Genomic DNA, 20,620 nt, shown 5'->3' on the forward strand with positions numbered 1-20,620 from the left:
TCCTCGTTGGTCAGAACTGACCACAAGCTAATCACCCTAGACATCCACATCCCGCCCCCACCCCCAATTAGGGAAACCACCGTAAAAAACATCTCCAAAGCCAACTTCACACTTCTTAAGACAGAAGTGGCAAACTTCATGATACCCATGCAGACGGACAATAGAGGTACGACTGCTGAATCCTATGCAAATAGGTTCATAGGTAGATACTAGGCTATCTGCCCTAGGGCATTTATAAGCCTAGCCAGAGTGTATTTGGCTTCCGCCTCCCTATTAGATTAGCCTACTGTGCCTCTGTAAAGTAGGTCACAGAAAGTACCCTTTTAAGATTAGTTTACTGTGCCTCTGTCTAGCAGGGACACAGGAGAGATCCCAGGGGTGAATTTACGATTTCCCATCCACGCGTCCAAATTTCACTTGAAGAGGGTCAGCGAGGGGCTATGTCTAACATGAATTGGGATTCTATTCCAGAGTGAGGGGAGCCTCTGGGAAATGAATCTGTCCCTCCAGCATGTCCTATTTATTTTTGTGCTGAGGTTTAGGTCCCTGGAGCGTGTAGCTCTAAGGGACTTAGATTTTTTGAGGTGGAGCATGTCCATTAATGCTTTGTACGTCAGGCATAGATCGCCTCTGAGTAGGCGGTAAGCAACTGAGTAGAGCTGGAGTTTCTTTAGTCGAGCTGCATAGGACATCTGTTTGTAGTCCATGATCCTCTTGGTGAAGTACTTTTGGGGTCTCTCCAGCTGCTGCAGGTGTCGGGTAAGGTACATCCCAAAAGGGGCATTGTATTCAATTATGGGCCTGATGAGTGACGAGTAGAGGAGCACAATGACCTCTCTTGATCTAGATGCGAACCCTTTCGTGATAAGGTGGGCTATATAGAAGGTCTTTCTAACCACTTTGGCAATGTGATTATCAAAGGAGAGATTACTATCTATGTTGGTCCCCAAATCTCTAATTACTTCTTCCGTACTTAATGGATTACCACCTATGTGGTAATTTGTGGGCACCTTGTTTTTCCCAAAGGGGATGACTATGCACTTTTTAGCATTTAGCTTGAGGCCGTGGTTCTGGCACCAAGCATCCATCTCTGTGAGACCCTTTTGGAGGATGCTTGTGTCAGCTGGAGATTCGATTATGGCCCCCAGTTTGCAGTCATCTGCGAACTTTGTCAGCCATAATCCCCCCGTGTTAGCCTCAACCTCAGAGAAGTATATACCGAACAAGAGAGGTCCCAGAACTGAGCGCTGTGGGATGCCACTTGTAACTGGTTTGGATTTGGACATGGCATCTGCGATTCTGACCATGTGGGTTCTATCTCTGAGCCAGTTTGCAACCCATCTTGTGATATAGGGGTTGATATTTAAGCTGGTAAGCTTATTTATGATGCCCGAGTGGGGTATTGTGTCAACGGCTTTTGCGAGGTCCAGGTAGGCTGCATGGACTACCTTGCCCTCATTTATGGCTTTGTTAACTGTTTCAAAGAAATCAACTAGGTTTAAGAGGCAAGATCTGCCCTTAACAAAGCCAAATTGGGTAGGGTCCAGTGTCTGGAGGCTCCCAATATCTTTGTTTATGAGTTCTATGATAATACGCTCCATAGCTTTACAGACCAGACTAGTCAGGCTTATGGGGCGATAGTTTCCAGGGTCCGTTGTGGCACCACCTTTGTGGAGTGGGACCACTGTAGCTGTACGCCATTCTTTGGGTACATATCCTGTAGTAAGGCTAAGTTTGAACAGTGACTTAATGTGAGGTTTCAGTTCTTCTTGGAGCTCATGTAAGACACAGCCTGGGACACCGTCCGGTCCCATAGATGCTGTGTTTTTTGCTTTGGAGAGGGCAGCTTTCACCTGTGCATCTGTGATGTCAGGGAGGTTACATTCAGTTGGGATAGGTGTTTGCTCCTTTGGGGGGGGGAGTTTGCACTGAATCTGTCTGCCAGGATGTTGGCTATGTCTGTAGGTTCTGTATATTTTGTACCGTTATGCAACAATTCAGAGCATATCTGGGAGTTTCTGACATAACTAAAGAAGGCCTTGTGATTATCTTTAGTGTCTAGGGCAATTTTTTTTTCGAAACTGGCCTTTGATGATTTTATGAGGGATCGAAGATTCTTGCTAATACTGATCAGAGATGCCTTCCCTTTTTGGGATTTTGCTCTGTCATGTAGTTGCTTCCTCCTTCTGTTGTATAGCTTATTTATGGCTGGGGTCCACCAGACCGGTCTCCTGTTTTTGGAGGAGTGAGTCTTGGTTTTATTTGGGATAGCACGATCCATGCATTCCTGCAGGTGCTTATAGAATGCATTTGTAAAGGATTCTGTGGATTGGGCTGTATTATCCTCTGGCCCAGGGGCTTTGAAGGATTCCACCTCAGTCTTGAGAAGTGCAAAGTTGGCTTTGGAGAAATTCTTTACAGTGATTTCCTTGGCTGGGGGCGGGGACAGGATATGGATGTGCAGGGAAATTTGTTTATGGTCTGATCTTACCAATGAGGGGTTTATCTCTGGTGTGGAACATAGAGTCCCCATGTTGGTGATGACCAGGTCCAATATGTTGTTCCCTCTTGTGGGAGTGGTGACCAGTTGTTCCATTGTGTTAGAGTTTATAAATTCATGGAACCATTGGACGAGGGTGTTTGGGCTTGGGTAGTTTTCCCAGTCAATGTTTGGGTAGTTGAAGTCACCCAGTAACATAGTGTTTGGAGAGACCTTCATATTCTCCAGTGTTCTCAGGAATGCCAAGTGGGGTTCCTGTAATAGGGAGGGTGTTCTGTAGCAGGCTACAAACTGTTAGTTGCACATGGATGGTTTCCAATGCTTCGTGCAGTGCCACTCACCTGGAGGTGTAGGTATCTTTGATGAATATAGATACTCCCCCTCCTTTTGTGCTTCGGTCCAAGTTTTGGGGCCGAAACGCATGGTATGAGTTATAACCTGGTAGTGCTGGGGTGCTCCCCGGAGCCTTGAACCAGGTTTCTGTTACTGCACAGACATCGATTTTCTCCATACTGAGGAGAGCCTCGAGTGCATGCATCTTGAGGTTTAGACTTCTGGCATTGAGTAGCATTACCTTTAGTTTTTTATCTTTGGGTTTTCAATGGAGGTGGGTTTGTCCTTTGAGCCTTGCCTAAAAAAGGCACTATGGAGTTGGCAAGAGCCTTGGCCAGTATACGAAAGCCTAAGGGTGACAGGTGCAAGCCATCCCTAGTGAAGTAACGTGGCTTGTCGAGCATGTCATCCCAGGCTGACGGACACTGGATCCCCTTTGAATGACACCAATACTTTAGCCAGTTGTTGAAACTGATCATTTTGTCTTTATACTGTGGCATCATTCTTGGTGAGGGCAAAATGCTACTCAAGGTCAGGGACATACCACCCTGGGCTACATGGTCAGAGAGCTCCTCTATGTCTCTTTTCATGTAGTCCAGGGAGGTACATCTCAGGTCATTCACACCAGCATGAACAATGACGGAGTCATACTTGTACTTGCTTTGGAGTGACCTGAGTGCTTGCATTATGTGGCAGATCCTGGCACCCGACAGGCAGCTTACAGTGACCTTCTCCTTGTTCAGTCTGGTGAGTGGTACGTGAGTGTGCCAGACAATAGAGTCCCCTATAACAAGTGTATTTGGTGTGTTGTTTGGCCTTATGGGCTGTGACTGTGAGGCACACTGATCTTGTGAGATATGTGTCATTTGTGAGCATGCATGGAGGAGGGGGAAAAACTTAACTATGAATCTTGAAGTCAGCCACAGCAGTGAGGTTGGATTTGGAAGTGCAGGTGAGCAGTGGGAGGGGGATTGCAGGTAAATGGGGGGAAAAACCTTGGTACTGCTGAATGTGTTTGAGTGACACAGTGGATCCAGTCTTGGTTGTTGCTTTTGTTACAGGTATCCTGCTGTTGTTACCCCCTAGTTATAGATATATAATGAAAAAAAAAAACAGATATTTGCTGGGGGAACTTGCATCATTGTGTGTTGGTGTTGTTTCTTGGCTTCTTGAGAGACATTGTAGTTTTGGGGGGGGCGGAGGTTGGCTTGTCATCACTGGGTGTCCTTTTATTCCTCTCAGACATACTGGTGTGTTGCTGTTCTTGACCTCTACCTTAGTAGTTGGCAGACCACTGAAGGTGACAACAGACATATATGTTCATGTATATGTGGGTATTCATTGCAATAAATATTCGCTTTATTTTACTCTATATGTTCTAGAGTAATTTGTATACTTTAGAAGAACAGTTTATTTATATGAACAATGAAGGCTTATATAGTACTATAAACCCTTTATTATTGCCGATTGGATGTTCGTGAGGTGAATACCCTGAAGACTTATGCAACCCTGGTGTCTATGAGCCCTAAAAGGTGGATGTTTCACTGTTTGTTCACCTTATCCACTTTGTTCGTGAGGTGAATACCGAAAAGAGAAACGGAACTTTAACTCCTATGAAAAGGTCAATGCTTTACCATTTGCTTACGCATCCGTTTTCGTTCATGAGGTGAATACTGAGGACAGAAACGGAACTTTAACATCAATCAGCACGTTTTAAGCTAAATTTGTACTTTCCTACAGTACGACCTGCTGCCCAGCACAATGAAGGATTACATTTTATTTGCTATTATACAACGAAGTGCTCCTTCTTTAAGATTACTCTGAGTGGACTCACTCATTTCAATTCCACTCGCTACTCCACATTGGTGAAGGGCATCATATATTGTCATACAGGAACATCACCAGAACTACAAGACCTTCTATTCTGGGTGCATTAAGGTACTGATATGACTTCTATATCATAATTATTTATCCTGACCAGAATACTTGTTACTTTCTCGTTATTGATATAAACTGCCTATTAGGTATACCAGCAAATTTTTTGTTATTATCTTCATTATTTTTAAGCTGGGTATACTTGAAACAGTAGTGGTAATTTACTACTATATATATATGTTTATATATATATATATATATATATATATATATGACTTTATCTGTGTGTGTGTGTGTGTGTGTGTGTGTGTGTGTGTTTTAGTAAATTACATTTGCTGTTTATGTGTCTTGTAGGGCTACTATATTCATGATGACTTCAAACGCTTCGCAATTTGTGGATTTTGCCAGATTTGCAAAGAGAAGAGAAAGGGGGGTACATAGATGTATGCATATTGCTGATTGTTTTCTTCTTTGTTTCTCTTTGTAGGTTGTGTCAGTGGCAGAGGTGACTTTTGGGGCAGCCATTGCAAATGACAGAAGTACAGACATTGTTACAGGAATGGGCGGACATTTGTGGTGCAGACGGAGGACCTGTTTCATGATCTGCCTAGCAGCAAAGCTCCGCTGGTGGCAGAACAGGGTTGAGCTTGTCAGAAGAGAAGACAACCAGTGAAGGGCAATAAGATGAACAAAGGGAAGAGAACACAGCAGTTGCAGATGAAATAAGTGGCCACAGTGTAGGTTTCATCCGTGGACACAGTGCATGTTGCTTCTGCAGGTAATGATATGTTGGTGTAAGGTTCGGTAGGTAAATCAAATTTGGGGAATTGAGTGAAGGGTTATGTAGGAGGCAGGGGAACTCACAAGTGGTTTTGTGGGCCAGCAGTGTCTAGGTGTAGAGGGGCACAGTTTCGGAGAGCAGGTTTCTTGGATGGATAGCCCAGCCTAATACAAAGGTAGTTTGGCATCGTTCATGGAGGAGAAGGATTCCCACTTGCAGGATGTGGTTTCAGATTTTGGATTTCAACTGGGTGATTGGTGGGCTACAGGCCCTAGGACAGGGATGTATTCGCAAGCCTTCACATACTGTCTTCAATCAAAGAAAAGATCAGGAAAGGGGAGTTTGTAGCTATTTTTGATTTAATTGACACAGATGGGGTCCAGCGGTTGCTGGAGGGAGAAACTCTAAATGGCAAAGATCTTTTGGCAGCCTTAGTGAACCAGGGCAAAGAAGGGTGGGCAAATTGTAACAAAGAACTTGGAAGAATTGGATGTTGGGGATTGTTTATTATATGGCAGTGTGGTTTGAGAAGGATAAGTGCATTGGCCCTTCTGCTCTTGGCGTATTTCTTGAGAATACAGGAGGTGTAATGGCTGCAGGCAGGTAATACTTGGTTATGGTACAATCGGAGGTTTAGTAGGAGGAAGGTGGTTGCTCAGTCCCTGCATTGGGAAGTGAGGCACCCAGACATATGGCTGGTGACTATGATAGAAAGCTTCAGTGCGGTTATCGGGGGGGGGGGGTAAGGTAGGAAGAGAAGGGGTTGAGGTGTGTTGTGCTTTTAATGCAGGGAGATGTTCATGGGTGGCATGTAAGTTCTTGCACACTTGTTCAAAGTGTGTAGGCTTACAACTGGTGGTGCAGTAAGGCTGGCGAGAAAGTAATACGGTCAGCCAAGCTTCATAATCCCCTGCTCTGAGTGGGTTAATGGCTGATTTTCAGGGATCCCAAAGTATGCATGGTGGGAGAATTTTCATGGACCGAGAGGTGGGGCTGCCTTTCGGTGGGAAAGAGGAAAGCTTGGGGACACATTCTCCTATTAAGGTGCAGGTGTTGTGGGTCATGCTCCATCAATATCTGTTTGTAACAGTGGTGGAGGAACTAATTGAGGGATTTTCTAGGGGATTTTTTATTAAATCAAATGTGGCAGGGCATGGAACAGTTGGTGAAAACATGAGATCAGTGCGGGGGTGGGAAGATATTTTGGAAGCTTTGGTTGAGATGGAACATTGGGCGGATTTGATACTGGGTCCTTTTGACAGCCCCCCCCCCCTTGACAATTTTAAGGGTTTGGTGCCTAAGGAGAAAGTGGGTGAATTTTGGATGATTCACAATTTGTCTTACATAGAGGGGAACTCTGTAATTGATTTTATATCAGTAGAGGATGTTAAGGTGAGTTATGCATCATTGGATGACATGGTGCAGGTCATTAGGGGGTTTTAAGATCTATGGTTGGTGAAGGTGAGTATCAAATCTGCTTTCTGACTTCTGCCGTAATGGGAGGAGGATTGGCCGCTGTTGGGTATGGTGGTTGGAAGCAAGTTTTATTTTGACAAGTCTATGCCAATGGGATGCTTTGTAGCCTGTGCTACTTTTGAGAAATTTAGCACGGTATTACACTGAATTTGGCAGCAACGGGTGGAGACTCAAATACTTGGATGACATCTTCTTAGTAGGTGAAGGGTGTGAGGGAACTCTAGTAGGTATGTGGGAGTTTGTGTGGATGTGTGAAGAACTGAGGGGCCCATTGGCTAGACATAAATTGGAAGGTCCAGGGAAGTTATTAGATTTTCTCAGGTTGTTGGTGGATGCACAATGTGGATTGTTTTGTCTACCGAAGGAGAAGATAACCCATTTGAAAAAAAAGATAGCCTGGGTGAAGGCTAGGGATAAAGTGCAGGTTAATGATGTCCTGGAGCTTTTAGGGCTTCTGAAGTTTCCACGTCAGGCTGTTTACCCGGGTCATACTTTTTGCAGGTCTGTGGCCTTTCTGCTGACAGGGGGGGAAAGCAAGCACCATTGGGTAAGACATGGTAAGTCGACATGGGATGATTTAACTCTTTGGTTGTCATTTTAGTGCAGTTTAATGGAGTTTACCTTTAGCATTCAGAGTGGGTTGGTCAATGGGATTTGCAGTTATTTACGGATGCAGCAGGGGGTATTGATATAGAGGCATTTTTTGATGGGTGAGTAGTTTGCTGTTCAGTGGCCAGCTGGGTGAAAGGATGATTGGAAGAAGGATGTTGCTTTCATAGAGTTAATTCCAATTTGGGCTGCATCCTTGGTTTGGCAGGAATGGCTGAGGGGAAGGAGGGTTATATTTCATTTGGACAATAGTGCAGTGGTTCAGATTGTACAGGTAAAGATGGCTAAATCTGAATAGTTACTGTCGGTTTTATGTAAGTTAGTTTTGCAGAGTTTGCTGATTAACTTTTCTTTTACAGGTGTGCATGTGGCATTTGTTAGGAATGGGATTGCTGACAGTTTGTCTCACCTTCAGTTTTCTAGGTTTTGTCAGTCAGCTCCAATGGCAGCTGAAGAACCAGAGGCAGTGCCAGACAAGGAGTAGAGGATTGGGTTGTAGTGACCAGGAGACTGGTGGAACAGTCCTGGGCAGTGTCTACCAGGAGGGCATACGGTAGGGTATTGTATGATTTTGATAGATTTATTTTACAGCTGCCTGAGGAGGAAGAGGGAGTCTGGTCAGAAGAACTGTTATTGCGATATTTAGCTTGAGCTTATGTACAGGGTAGAAGAGTGCAGTTAGTTAAGGTGGACTTGACTGCAATCAGTATATTTGCTTGTGTGGCAAGGTTATATGATTTTACTAAATCCTGGACAGTTGGTCGTATGTAGAAAGGATGGGGTAGAGTGAATGGCTTGAGTAGGGATAAGCACTGGCCAGTGACAAGGCGTGTTTTGACGGTTTTGTTATGGGGCCTAGCTTTGGTGAGAGCAGAATCCGTTGATTATGTTTTATGGGTGACGTTGAGCTTATGGATGTATTTCAGGGCCTTTAGAGTGTCTGAGTTGTCTCGGTCATTGGTTTGAGAGGATGTCATGATACTGCCTGGGGCAGTTCACATTTGGTTGTGGAAATCTAAGGCAGATCAGTTTGGGAGGGGCATGGAAATAGTTTTGGGGAAAGATTGGTGTGAACAGATGTATCCAGTGGTTTGGACTAGGAAATTCATAACATCCCATAGGGAGAGTTCACATGATCTAGTTTTCTGATCAAAGCAGGTAAGATGATAACAGGTGGTCAGCTGATAAATGTAATGAGAAGGGCACTCTACTGTATGGGATTTGTGGGTGAGAGGTTTTCCACCCATTCCTTTCAGATGGGTAGTGCTTCAGATTTAGCAAAAGAAGGTAGTTCGATTTATGTCATTAAGCCGGTGGAGTGTTAGTTTTCTAATGCCTTTTTGTCTTATATTAGATAGTGAATGCCACTCGGGCATTATAGATTAGCTCACCAGCTTAAATATAAACCCCTATGTCACTAGATGGATTGCAAACTGGCTCAAGGACAGAACCCACATGGTTAGAATTGCTGGAGCTATGTCAGACTCCAAACCAGTTACAAGTGGTGTCCCACAAGGCTCAGTCCTGGGACCTCTCTTGTTCGGTATATATTTCTCGGAGGTACAGGCCAACACGGAAGGACTGTGGCTGACCAAGTTCGCAGATGACTGCAAACTGGGCACCATAATCGACTCTCCAGCCGACACAAGCATCCTCCAAAAGGGCCTCATAGAAACAGACAACAGGTGCCAGAGCCATGGCCTCAAGTTAAATGCCAAAAAGTGTATAGTCATCCCCTTTGGCAAAAACAAAGTGCCCACAAATTACCACATAGGTGGGTAATCCATTAAGTACAGAAGAAGTAATTAGGGACCTGGGGACCCAAGTTGATAGCAATCTCTCATTTGACAACCACGTGGCCAAAGTGGTTAGAAAAACATTTTATATAGCCCACCTAATCATGAAGGGATTCACATCTAGATCAGGGGAGGTCATTGTGCCTCTTTACTCATCCCTCATCAGGCCCATAATTGAGTACAATACCCCTTTTGGGATGTACCTTACCAGACACCTGCAGCAAATGGAAAGACCCCAAGAGTACCTCACCAAGAGGATCAAAGGGCTCAAATGGATGCCATATGCTGCCCGGTTAAAGAAACTCCAGCTCTACTCAGTGGCATACCGCCTGTTCAGAGGTGATCTGTGCCTAACATATAAAGCCATGTCCAACCCGAATCAATGGACATGCTGCACCTCAGAAAATCCAAATCCCATCAAGCTACGCGCTCGAGAGACTTGAACCTCAGCACTGAAATAAATAGGACATGCTGGAGGGACAGATTCTTAACCCAGAGGCTCCCTTCACTCTGGAATAAAATCCCAGTCCAGGATAGGCAGAGTCCCTCATTGACTCTCTTCAAGAGGAATCTTGATGAGTGGATGGGAGATCGTAGGTTTACCCCAGGTATCACTTCTGTGTCACTGTTAGACAGAGGCACAGTATACTAACCTCGAAAAAGGGCATAGCAAAATAAATTTAAAATGGGTGGCGAAAGTCAAACACATTCTGGCTAGGCTTATAAATGCCCTAGGGCAGATAGCCTAGTATGAACCTATGAACCTATAATAATGAAATTGGTCATGAATAGTGTTTTTTTCTTTGGAGGTAATGAGATTGTCATTCTATGCCACTCGTATGTTTATTGGGCAGTGAGGAGAGCTGCAGTTAGGATTAATGGTTCAGATTTGGGTTTGCATCAATTCGGGTAGAGAATCAGATGGCATGGCATTAGAGGCCTCAGGTGGAATCGACTTATGCAGGAGTTTTCAGGTATGCAATCTCAGATGGGGCTTCCTCAAATCTTGGTAGTACATTTGGCAGGTAACAATTTGGGTTTAATTCCAAAGTGGCAGTTGGTGTACCAGTTAAGGGAGTATTTCATTGCTTTAAAGAAGTTGTATCTGGATATGTATATTGTGTGGTGTGAGATAATACTCCGTCTGTTTTGGAGGCATGCTAATAGCTTTATGGAGATAGAGAGGGCATGGTAATTTGTTAAGTTTATGTTGGAGAGGCAGCTGGAGGCAGTGGGTATACAGATGATAGAGCACAAGGATTTTGCTGACAGGGATCCAGTGTGGTTCAGAGAGGATGGGGTGCACTTGAATGAGTTTGGATTAGATCTGTTTAATTTCAATTTGGGTTTATATTTGGAGGATCTGGTGAAAAGCTGGTATTAGGTAAGGGGGAACAGCATGGCTCAGGTTGGTGGGTGGAGTAGAGGGTCAGGCTTGTCCCTCTTCTGTTCTCCCTATAGTGTTTGGTTTGGTGTAAGGAAGTTTGGTGGTGAAAGTGAGTGATTTGACATTGCTTCCCCCTGTGGTGTTTGGATCAATAATAAGGATTTTGGGTTGAAAGGGAGTGGTTGGACGCTGGTTGATGTTTAAGAATAAGTGAGCAGAGGTGAGGACGGTGCTTTATTCCGGCAGGGTGAGTGGAGGTGCACTGCCCTGATGAATGGCTAAAGGATGTTTTCTTGAGATTAACAAATACATTGAAACGATGCAATAATGAATAAAGTTATGATGCAATAAGTTATGGTGTTTATGAATTCAGTAAAATGCTGTCGAAGGTCCATTTGGTGTGTTTTCTCTTTATTGCAGTGGAACGTGACAAATAATTCTTTTATTTTAACTGGATAATTAATCCATGCTGTTTTTAAAACAAGATCTTTATCTTGGCTGGAAAATAATCTAAATCTCATTGACCTTGGTGTAGGTGGAGTTTTCTGTATTGATGTACTGGAAAGTTATCTGTGTGCCCTCTCAATACCAAAGAAAAAAGCTTCTGGCTGGTTTAATGTCTTAGGCAGCCACGTATTTAGAAATTGAATAATACTATCTCCTTCCTCTTTCTCTGGGATGCCATAAATCCTAATGTTGTTCCTTCTGGATCTGTTTTCTAGATCTTCAATTTTCCTGAATTAAGTTTTGTTTCAGGAGAAATTCAGTATTATTCTCACTCTCAGTCTTCCGTCTAAATCAGTTATTGCATCTTCTGTATTTGTAATTTGTGAAGACTGCTGTTTAGGAGCTTCAGTCAGCACTTGTACCATTTTTTTTTTTTTTTACATTCCTTCTTAATGTTGTCTGTTTTGCTTTCTTCACTTCATTATTTTGTCCTGTTTACTGGAATTACAGTGACTCATTCTGAGGGAATTAGTTTCTTGACAGGAAAATGTGATGAAAAAGGTTTCAGACTTATTTTTTCCTTATAGTAGTTTATTCAGAAGTAGTTTAATTATATTTGCATCAAGATTTGAAATGTATTCTTTGAATTTTTATGTAAAAATCCTGTCAGACATGTTAAAATGAAGCAGAGCAAAAATACAGTGCTAACTGCCCACCATCTTGGCCACAGCCCTGTGCCATGCAGTTTCAGAACAATAAGACATACAACACACTAATGTCAGGAATTACTTAGTGATTTTAATTCTTATTGAATTGATAGTAAATTAATCATTCTAGGATATTCAGTCCAGTCTATACAGAAAAGTTAGTGGTAATAAATCTATCTAAATGGCAATGCTCAGATCTGCTCTGAGCTACAACAGAATGGCATTAGATATACTGATCCCAAGGATATTGCCAATATCCTGGCAGATCAATTCAGTGCCAATTTCACCCCCCTCTCACCCCCTAAAGGGCCCATCTCAATACCAAAAGATTGTCGAATTCCGGTACTCACAGCCACACAGGTAAAAAATGCACTCACCAAAGCTAAGAATACAGCATCCATGGGACCAGATGACATCCCGAGCTGTGTACTACATGAACTACAAAATGAACTGGCACCTCACCTAAGTGTCATGTTTAATCATAGCCTCACCTCAGGCTTCAGGCACAGTGAGTGGTGCACAGCTACAGTTATCCCACTCCACATGGAGGGATCCACCTTGGATCCTGGGAACTATCGTCCCATCAGTCTGACGAGCCTCATCTGCAAAGCCATGGAACACATTATCATGGAACTTATAAACAAAGAAATTGGCAACCTTCAAACACTGGACCCCACCCAATTTGGTTTCATAAAGGGCCAATCTTGTCTCCTCAACCTGATTGACTTTTTTGAATCAGTCTCCAGAGCCTTGGACGAGGGTAAGGCAGTCCATACAGCCTATCTGGACCTCGCCAAGGCCTAAAACACCATCCCCCACTCTGGAATCATAGATAAACTCACTAAGCTGGGCATTAATCCCTATGTCACTCAATGGGTTGCCAACTGGCTTACTGACAGAACCCAGACTGTAAAAGTAGCCGACTCAAAATGCAGCTCCAGACAAATGACAAGTGGACTACCTCAGGATTCAGTCCTGGGACCACTCTTGTTTGGCATCTACTTCTCTGAAATACAGGCCAGCACTAAACGACTCTGGCTAACAAAGTTTGCAGATGACTGCAAACTGGGAGCCATTATTGAATCCACAAATGATGTGGATATTCTACAAAAGGGCCTTTCAGAAACAGATGCTTGGTGCCAGACCTATGGACTCTAGCTCAACGCCAAGAAATGTATAGTTATCCCCTTTGGGAAAAACCATGTACCCATGAATTACCACATAAGTGGCAGTACACTAAACACAAAGTGTGATAAGGGACTTAGGGACACAGGTGGACAGTGGTCTCACCTTCAATAACCACATAGCCACAACAGTGAGGAAGTCCTTCTATGTGGCACACCTCATCACTAACGGTTTTTCATCCAGAAAAAAGGAGGTCATTGTCCCACTGTACTCATCCCTCATTAGACCCATTATAAAGTACAACACTCTGTTTGGTATGTACCTCACAAGACATCGGCAACAACTGGAAAGGCCACAGAAATACCTCACTAAAAGAATCACAGGCCTAAAGCAGATGCCCTATGCTGACATTCTAAAAAAACTCTAGCTATACTCTGTCAAATATCGCCTACTCAGAGGCGATCTCTGCTTAACATACAAGGCCATGTTAAACCAAGTGCTGTTGGACATGCTACACTTAAAGAAATCCAAATCCCTCAGAGCCACACGATCCTCCAGGAATCTAAACCTGGTCATCAGAATGAACAAAACATGCTGGAGGGATAGATTCCTGATCCAGAGACTCTCCATACTCTGGAATAGACTGCCCATACATGTCAAGCTGAGCGGCTCTTTGGCCCTCTTCAAAAGGAACCTTGATGATTAGGTGGGAGATAGGAAATTCACCTCAGGGATCACGTCAGTCACCCTGTTAGACAGGGGACCGGGGAAGTAAATATTCTGGGAAGAAATAGCCAGGGAATTGTTATGGCTAGGCTTGTATAGGCCCTAGGGCCGATAGCCTAGTACCAACCTATGAACCTATAGAGGAAGTGTTTCAATGATTTGCATTCTGTGTTTTTTCATTGCCCACAATTAGATATCTGAGGTGGACTCGTAAAGTGGCTATAAGTGTGTGAGTGTGTGAGTGTGTGTGAGTGTGTGTGAGTGTGTGTGTGAGTGTGTGTGAGTGTGTGTGAGTGTGTGTGAGTGTGTGTGAGTGTGTGTGTGAGTGTGTGTGAGTGTGTGTGAGTGTGTGAGTGTGTGAGTGTGTGAGTGTGTGTGTGTGAATATGCGTGCGCCTGCGCATATGTGTGCGTGTGCTTGAGTGTGTGTGTTTGCATGTGCATGGACATTAAATACTTACATAATTTACATGAAGGATGTAAAATACTTCCTCCAACAACTACAAATGCTAAAGAAATATTACATCATCCCATGCTGCAATACTTTTATACTGCCAGCAATGCTTTTGGTACCGGACCTCACAACTCCCCAGACCTGCATTATTTCTCCAGTAATACACACTCTGCTGAGTGTTATTGATCACTGAAAGTCAGTGTTGGCATGTTGGAATTATGTAGGACCGTGCACTACTAAATTATTATTCACATTTTGAACAGATATTAAAACTGAGTCACCCCCCCCCCCTCCCATCTAAGAAGAGGATTTTCAAAACACTGACTCCATGGATATATGGGCTCTTTACCCAGACCAGGCAGGCACCTTTCTGCTTACAAATTGGCCCTACCTACATACTATTACTAGTAAAGCAGGTACATTACTTTTCAGCCAAGTATCATCTGCAACATTTTATCATGATGCAAGTGGAGCTGTTCCCATATAGCAAAGACCCTCTAGGTAAAATAGGCCAAGACACTACTTTGAGAGCTTTAAATGATGACCATTGCCAGAGCAGAAGCATTGCAGCATGCGGTGACAGTCAATGCATTTGGAGTAGACTGCAGGACTCCGTGATTCCTCATTAACCTATGTGACTTGAGGAGTTATGAAGCTCCTTTACAGAAACTGGAGTTCGGTCACTTCTTCTGCTATCATGCCACCTAAAGTGCAAATGTTTTGTCATTCAAGCAGAAAGTACTAATGTTAGTAATTACTCTGTATAAAAGTTTGAAAGCAGACTGCTATCAAATGTTGAAGATCGCAACTATACTTTCATTAAGTGCTTTATAAAAACAAAACTGCAGTATTTTGATTGTAGCACATTGCAAATAATCAAAGAGGTCCAGCTTAAAATTAAACTGTAAAACTGAAAGTCTGATTTTTTTTTAAATATCAGATTAACAGAAAAGTAAACAGCAATAAAGATATATAACTTCTAATACCAACTCAAATTTTCAGCAAGCTATCTGTAAGTTTCTACTTCATGATCTGTACAGCTATCACTATGCATTTCTGTCGAGAAATGTAATTTCCCAAATCATCATCATCTTCTTTCGGCTGTTCCCTTCAAGGGTTGCCACAGTGGATCATCTGTTTCCATTTCTTCCTGTCCTCTGCATCTTCCTCTGTCACACCAACTACCTGCATGTCCTCTCTCACCACATCCATAAACCTTATCTTAGAGCTTCCTCTTTTCCTCTTATATGGCAGCTCCATCCTTAGGATCCTTTTCCCAACATACCCAGCATCCCTCCTCAGAACATGTCCAAACCAAAGCAATCTTGCCTCTATGGCTTTGTCTCCAAACCATTGAACCTGAGTGGACCCTCTAATATCCTGACACTCTTCTCCACCCACTCCACCCTGCCTGTACTCTCTGCTTCACCTCCCTTCCACACTCACCATTACTCTTAAATGTTGATCCCAAGTATTTAAATTCAGCCACTTTCACCAACTCTACTCCCTGCATCCTCACCATTCCTCTAGCCTCCCTCTCATTCACACACATATATTCTATTTTAGTCCTGCTGACCTTCATTTCTCTACTCTCTAGAGCATATCTCCAGGGTCTCCTCAACCTGTTGTCTACTCTCATTACATATCACTGTGTCATCTGCAAACATCATAGTCCACAGGGACTCGTGTCTGATTCTGTCTGTCAATTTGTCCATCACCCTTGCAAATAAGAAAGGGCTCAGAGCTGATCCTTGTAATCCTACCTCCACCTTAAATGCATCCATCACTCCTACTGCAGACCTCACCACTGTGGCACTACCCTCGTACATATCCTGTACCACCCTTGCATACTTCTCTGCCACTCCCGACTTCCTCATACAATGCAACGACTCCTCTCTAGGCACCCTGTCATATGCTTTCTCTAAGTCCACAAAGACACAATGCAACTCCTTCTGACCTTCTCTATACTTCTACATCAACACCCTCAGAGCAAGCATTTCTTCTGTAGTGCTCTTTCCTGGCATAAAAACCATACTGCTGCTCACTAATCATCACCTCCCTTCTTAACCTAACTTCCACTACTCTTTCCCATGTGAAAATGTTTGATGAAAATTGGTGTAACAAAAGAAAACTTTCTTGTAACTTTCAACATTTGCCACTAGCAGCTGCTTTCATATTTTGACATGGTGCATTTAATAAGGTTGCTATGTTTTTTGTGCATTAATTAATCTGTTTTTTAAGGCTAGAGATATTTTTAAATGCTAGGTAGTATCACTTTCTTGGTATATATTTTACTACTAATCTTATCTTACTGATTCTGTGATTCTACAGTAAAGGTTTAGTATTAAAGCTTCCTGTGCAGCATGAGGTCAGGAATACAGTAGATGGCAAAGTTGTAGAAGTTACTGAAGTTGCTTTACCTTTCTCCACACACATTGCTTTACCTTACTCCTCACACGTTGCTTTACCTTACTCCTCACACGTTGCTTTACCTTACTCCTCACACATTTTAACTAAGAATTGCTTTTATTTTTAGACCATTTAGTGGATATTTTTTTACCATTAGAATATCTGTGTAATGTATTATCATATGATATTTGTTCTTCTCACCAGGGTTCATGCCCTCTTCTTATCTTTCTATATTTTGTTCCTCAAAAACTGGCATGCACTTTCATTTCTGACACCTGTTACAAAATATATCAGACTGCTGCATGCTGATGAGAAACATGCACTTAACCTTCACTTCTTGGTTTATTATACTGTCCATCACATAGCCATCTATATCACCTTACAGGGCATTGCATGTGATCATTTTGCTAACGCAAGAAGACAATTCCCATGTAAAAGTAGGCTAAACAAACATAAAGCTTAACATATGTATCTACTTCCAAATATCATATAGTCAATAGCACAGGTGACATTAAGTATAAAATGTCTGAATTATAAAAGGATATGCCATAATGACAGTGTGACATCACCTAAGCAACTAAAATGTTAAGGGGACGTATAAGCAACTACATGAAACTAAGACAAATTAAATGTGACCTTAATTTAAAAACAAAAATATCTTTATAACTACTAACTTCAATTACTGGTAACAAAAGGTGCATGCATGGAGTATATTATAAACACACCTTTTTGCTGTACACTCCAAAATATAATTGTACTGTTTTGCACTTTGGTGAAATATTTCATGCTGCTAGTTTTAGCTAACACTGTAGCCAGTCATTTAAACACTGGCACTGACAAAAACATGTCCTTAAATAGTAACAAAAGTAGTTTTTTTATATGCTGCACCTGAACGTTCCAGACAAAAATGCATTTATTTTAAGGGCAGGTATTCCATTTGCACTTTCTTTTACAAAAAAATATAAACTTATATGCAGTAAGTAAATCAACAGGCACTCGACCTCTTTTATTATTTTTTTTTTTAACATTAATCAAGCTGTTTATGTGATGGCCATGTGTGTCATTTCATACAAGAAATTATTAGCCCTATCTGAAACTATAGTTTCTTGTATCTGTTACATATATTGATCAAGGAACAACCCTTGAATATGTATTATGCAGTTGACACTTCAATGCAGATCAGGTCCTGCAACTGCCACTCTGTCCGAATGGATATCAAAATCTGAAATATTAATTATGCCTACAGACGCAAACATATATTTTTGTTATAACTGAGAGAAGATGGGATTGCATAACTGTAAAAAAATGACATTACTTTTTTGAGTAAAGCAGGAGCTTGCTTACATTAAAATAAGACTGAAGACTATCCACCCTAAAAGAAAGATAATAATAATAATGATTACCCTGTGCTAGAGCAGGAATATAATTTAATGGAAAGGATGTTTAACTAAATTGTTACTTGATTTGCAATTTTTAAAGGTATGCTGATTGCAAATATATCTCACAGAATTGAAAGATTAATAATAGAGGCATTCTACTTTCTACTCAGCAAATGAAAGGTAACTTAGGAGGAATACAAAGAGAATGAGTTATTCATTCTATGTTTCTTTGCGATACAAAAAATCTGTTACTATTACTTTACTAACACTAGATCTCATTCTAAACCTAAGCTAACACTAAAGATCTACTATGTCTAGCAGTTATTGTCAAATATATGTACAGACATTTTGGAAGAAGATGACTTAGGCTATAATGTAGCTATATTTTCATTCTAAACGAAGATTATCTTACGAATAACTATAACTGCATTATTAAGAAAGGTGGGAAACTGCCTGTTATTTTTTTTTATTGCCCTTTGCTTGCAATATATAAGAATACATTCAAACATCAGATTTATTACCATTTCCTACAACATTGAATTCAACTACACTCAAAATGTCTTTCATTAAAAAAGTTATGGAAACTTGTCATTGTTAAACATTTGTAAATGAAATATTTTCCTAGAATTACCACACTTTCCTCATTTCAAGAGCCAAGAGAGGCATATATTTGAAAACATGGAAGAAGAATGTGTGTAATCCATTGAGTTATAAGTGCACTTTTGAAAGACTAGAATTGCGACTGAACATAATAATGGTAACCAAGGGCACAAATACATGTACTGATTGACAGCTCTATTTAACTGTACATTGGAAGCTGTGGAGTGCTCATATAGACAAAAATATTCAAATGACTGCAGCTTCATGTCAATAGATTGCTAAAAATGTAATTGATTACTGATCCACAAAAAAAAAAAAAAAAAAAAAAGGTCTGAAACAACTTTCAGCAAAACTGAAAAGAAAGTTGCATTTTGTGGGGCAACCTCCCATTTGGACATCCTCCACACCACCCCAGACTTAAATATCTCTCTTCCAAGGTCACACAACAATGGAGAAAAAAAGAAACGATCAGCTGTAGGCAAAAGTTGTTTTGGCCGCCTTTTTTCATTAGATCACTACTGAATTAAAGTGTTATTGATCCACTGACACATTTCCTTGACTGCAACTTGAAGTCACCACTTACAGACTTCCATAATGATGAAACAGTAGCACAGGTAGGAGACTGGATATTAATTGAGAGCTGAGTTGTGCAGGCATGCCATTTGTGCTTCCTTTCATAAGTGGTGTAAACTTATATGCAATAAGTAAATCAGTTCGATGAAACAAAGTGACCTGGATAAAATGAGAAACACACAAATAAGTAAGCAAATGAGCATAGTTTGTTTTTTTCCAGAATTCATGATCAGGACAAGTAAATAAATAAAACATAAATCTTGTTTTTTTTTTCTTCAGAATTCAAGATAAGGAACCGCAGCAGTGTATGCAGCTACTTTCAATTCGCTCAGTAGATAACTGAACAGGTAAACCTGGAATAAATATTCATCGCAGAAATAAAAATATGTCATACAATCTCATTTGAGAAATATTGTATGTCTAGTCATGCAGGTTTTAAATGGTTGTACTATAACCCAGATAAGAGTTCTGTATCCTTATCTGTCATGCACTACTGTTAGAGATGTACTGGACTAAATTCATTGGTTTTCTAATTTTAACACTGAGCAATAGTAGTATCTCATGTATATTTTGTCTTCAGCTTTGTAAACCAAAAAATGTACCTGTACTTCTCAATAACACATTTAATAAGTTAGAAATATTATGTTCAGCCTTAATTCAGTCCAGTTCTTTCAGTTCTTGCTACAAGCTGAATCAACAATATTGAACAGCTGTGGCTAAGTCTTGAGATAATGTCATTGTAACCCACTGCATACCTTTCCCTTGGTCTGGTCAAGGGGGGGTGGGGCTTAGATAAAAAATCTCCTCAGTAGCTGCATGACATTGCTGTAGGATGTCTGAATCTCCTCACTGATCCAAAACATGATCTACAGTTAGTCAGGAGGTATCTAAATGGGTTCAGGTTTAACAGACCCTGTGAATGAGGAGAGACCCAGGGAGCAGCTGATGATCTGCTGTGGGGAAACAACAGTGAAAACAAAAAAAATTGCTAAACTGCCATAGAACAATGACATTCATTTTGATTACATTAGAACCATTTTATTAATTGTTATACTTTTCTGTGCTTAATCACACACCTTAACAAAAGATTGTGTTTTTTACTTCTGACACACACAGGATTTGAATGAGTATCAGGATGCTCAATATAAACATGGACAATGTGGACATGCTTCATACTTCCACAAGGTCTTTGTGATGAGTCCTTCTAGAAAGAAATGTATCATATGACACACACTTCTTGTTATTAGGCATTAACATATTTAAAGCTACAAACTCCATATGCTTCACTGTCACATTGGCTGTATATGACAGGTGGTGATAAGCATGTCCAGTAACTGTACCTTGGGGTACCACCATGCTCAGTAATGGTCTTTGTCTTATTCCCTCATTTTATGAATTAGTTCACAAAACGTCTTCCACAGATTCCAGTTATGATATATATAGA

At 41.4% G+C, this 20,620-nt stretch overlaps 1 long non-coding RNA gene across 1 annotated transcript in view; it reads left to right on the plus strand.

Moving 5' to 3' along the window:
• Positions 1-20,620, plus strand: part of LOC122809163 — a 242,489-nt gene that overhangs the window by 120,505 nt on the left and 101,364 nt on the right. The window contains exon 3 of the long non-coding RNA XR_006365865.1: positions 19,456-19,523. This is a non-coding gene — a long non-coding RNA (uncharacterized LOC122809163). The remainder of the gene's footprint in view (positions 1-19,455; positions 19,524-20,620) is intronic.

Source organism: Protopterus annectens, chromosome 8.part0 (assembly GCF_019279795.1).
Source record: "Protopterus annectens isolate FY-2018-M chromosome 8.part0, PAN1.0, whole genome shotgun sequence".
NCBI classification, from domain to species: Eukaryota; Metazoa; Chordata; order Ceratodontiformes; family Protopteridae; genus Protopterus; species Protopterus annectens.